This window comes from Triticum dicoccoides, chromosome 3B, assembly GCF_002162155.2.
Source record: "Triticum dicoccoides isolate Atlit2015 ecotype Zavitan chromosome 3B, WEW_v2.0, whole genome shotgun sequence".
Lineage (NCBI taxonomy): Eukaryota > Viridiplantae > Streptophyta > Magnoliopsida > Poales > Poaceae > Triticum > Triticum dicoccoides.
The window spans coordinates 799,115,262-799,118,466 of NC_041385.1; the positions used below are offsets into that span (position 1 = coordinate 799,115,262).

At 52.0% G+C, this 3,205-nt stretch overlaps 1 pseudogene; it reads left to right on the forward strand.

Moving 5' to 3' along the window:
- The first annotated feature begins 899 nt into the window (after window positions 1-899).
- The window catches only part of LOC119282319, a 4,423-nt pseudogene continuing 2,117 nt past the window's right edge, over window positions 900-3,205 (forward strand).

Genomic DNA, 3,205 nt, shown 5'->3' on the forward strand with positions numbered 1-3,205 from the left:
TTGGTGTTGCCGTCGGTGCTGTAGGGAGCACCACCGGACTTACGGGAGCATCGTCGGTCCTCAGGTGCACTACTACGATTGAGACGAAGGTGGAGCTGTGAGCATAGGGGGAAGGGTTTACTACGGAGGAACGACAACGCTAAGCTTCTCTGACAGGTCTCCTCGCGAGGTAGGAGTCGGAGGTGGGGGAGGGGGGGGGGGGCTCTGCCCCGGTGGAGGAAGACGAAGCCTTATGCCATCCTGCTGACGGCCACACACCAAGGATAGACAGTTGTCAAGCTGAGTGATTTTCCGTAATTTAATATTGTTGACGCCCGGTGCCTGCCCAAAACTAAGAGGAAAAGAAGGTCTTGCAATCCAGCTAGATTTGTCACGTTGTTTTCCTTTTGCTAGGTTTTTGAATAGGAGTTATCGGTTCGAAAATTCCCCAATTGAATCTCAGTCTATGTGCACCCTAATTGATTTTTTTAATAAAAAAGACAAAAAGAATCTGATTTTTTTAATCAAAAATGGTCTAGTATACTCACGTGTAAAGTTTTGCGAAGAAATGGCTTCCATGACAATCTGTGCGAAAAATAACAAAACCGGATCTATACAAAAGTTGCTATTCAAGATTTTTGAAGAAACTGCAATTTCGTTTTTCCACGAAAGAACATCGAAGTCATTTCTTCGCTGAATATCATAGGTAAATGTCACCCGCAAAAACAAAACAAAACACCATAGGTAAATATTCGCACCGTCCACGATTTTCTGCCTGACTCGTGGGGCCAGCAGGTCGGTGTCATCTGATCTGAGTATATACAGCCTCCGCTCACATTGCTCCTCCCCAGTCACCAGCCACCAGTCCCCACTCCCCACTCCCCCACTCGCCTCTACACCCGCGAAAACCCTCATCGCCGGGCGAGATGAAGGGCGGCGACGTCGAGGCGGGTGGCACCGGCACCGCGGCGCTGAAGGCCGCGCTGTACCCCGGGACGACGGAGAGCCCCGAGCTGCGCTGGGAGCTCATCCGGAAGACCTACGTCGTCCTCTTCCTGCAGCTTCTCCTCACCGCCGTCGTTGCGGTTGTCGTGTACAAGGTCCGCCACTTCATCGAATCCTCCTACGACGGCCTCGGGCTCTACATCTTCCTCTTCCTCTTCCCCATCACCGGTGAGACCTCAAACCATTTCTAATTTGTGATCCCATTGCCGGGAGGGTTTTCTCTTTTTGGTAAAAGAAACAGAGCATGTATGTACAGAGGCTATACAAAAATTAAATTACAACATACAACAAGTGAGTTTTAAGTGCCACAAAACAAATACCATGATGCACAATCATCCAATTTGGGAGATCTGAATTTGAATAAGATTTTCTTTTTGCTCTGTGAACTAGAGACTGGAGCTCTTCCTTGAATGTACGCCTGCAAGCATAAAGACTTGAGTGATTCCACAGAAATTAAAGGTCGCTCCGGGTATTCCGACGAATTTATAGGCGATACTGCTACTTGTATGCGTGCGATTTCATTATATCCTTCCCGCAAAAAGAAAATATTTAATTATGTCTGGTTTTGAGGGCCTTGGTGGGAGGACAGGACTAGCTTTCCCTTTGAGTTCTCGTCCCGGTGAAGCTATAGATTACAACTCCTGATTTTTACAGGAACTCTTAATTTTTCTTAACTACTGTAGAATTTGACGTGGTTGCTTCGTGAATTGCAGCTGGGGGTATAATCTGTTACTAAAATGCTTGTTAAACTTTTTGTATGCAGTGCTCTGCCCGTTGTACATCTACCGCAAGAAGCACCCAGTCAACCTGCTGCTGCTTGGCGTCTTCACACTTCACAGTGGCCATCACCTTCTCTGTGGGCTTCATGCGTTCCTTTTATAGTGGTAAATGTCTTCCCACCATGTATTTCTGCTCCTGCTGCCAGCTCGTAGCTTGTTCTTGAGTCACTCAATCATATCATCAGAATATGATAGCTCCTGCATCATCAGATTCTTGAGTCACATCTTCCAGCTCCTAGCCTGTTCACCATGTGCCATTAATGCCCCTCTCATTGTGTTAATGCATTACATATACTTCCTCCATTCCTAAATTTTTGTCTTTTTGGAGATTTCAAATGGACAACACAAACGGATGTATATAGACATATTTTAGAGTGTAGATTCACTCCTTTTGCTCCGTATGTAGTCACTTGTTGAAATCTCTAGAAAGACAAATATTTAGGAACGGAGGGAGTACATGGCTAGTAGAAATTTTCCTGCTATTACCATGTGCAGCACTATTACCGAAAAAGGGTTTCCCCCCGCTTTGTATACAAAGCCAACCGAAACATCCAACGATAGGTGCTGGGGCGGAAGCAGCACAGTCACGCCCAAAAGAAAAGAAAGAGAAAATACAAGAGAAACAAACGCCGACAACGGCGGATCGACAAAGAAACGAAGAAGCCTCGTGGCCGCTGCACCCACCGGGGAACTCCCACCAGACTCCGAGCCACCGAAGCACCGGTACCAATCAACACCTCCAAGAAGGGACGCGACGAAGACGACGCTGCTGCCAAGGGTTTCCCCCGATACACGGTGAGGAGAGAGGAAGGGTAGCTCCGACGCCCTCCAGGAAGGTCTGGCGGCACCCACAAGCGCCACTGCGTCGATGTCGGCCAAGCCAACAGAGATTTCTCCCGATCCCAACCTCCAACTCAGGCACTCCGAAGCTCGCCGCCAAACAGACCCTCACCCTGTGCCACCCGGACACGAAGCGTTCAACGCTGTCTCACCACGGCACCGTGAAGCATGGTCGGCACGATGAAGAAGAGGAGCCGGGACAAGGCAGCAGCACCGTCGGCACGCGGGAGGGCCCCACCTCCACCGCCGAAGACGGTAGCTGACCGGACGCAATGGCAGGAACACACCAGGCCCGTGGCCGCACAGGCCCGGCCGGGAAAGCAGGCCCGTAAAGTTCCCGCCTTCGCGCTGCAGCCGGCACGCCGTCGGCTCCGCCGCCCCTGTCCAAGCCGCTCCCCTTCCTCCCCACACCGAAAGCCGCCAAGGGAGGCACCACCACCACGCGCACCGCCGGCCACCATCACCAGGTCGCCGGACCGCCACCGGCCGAGCCGCACCATCGCCGCACGCCCACGATGGAGAGGAGCCACCGCAGCCGCCAGCAGCCCGATGCCGGACCCCAGCCGCCGCCCACGCCGCCCGCGGCCCCCGCCGCCCGCGGC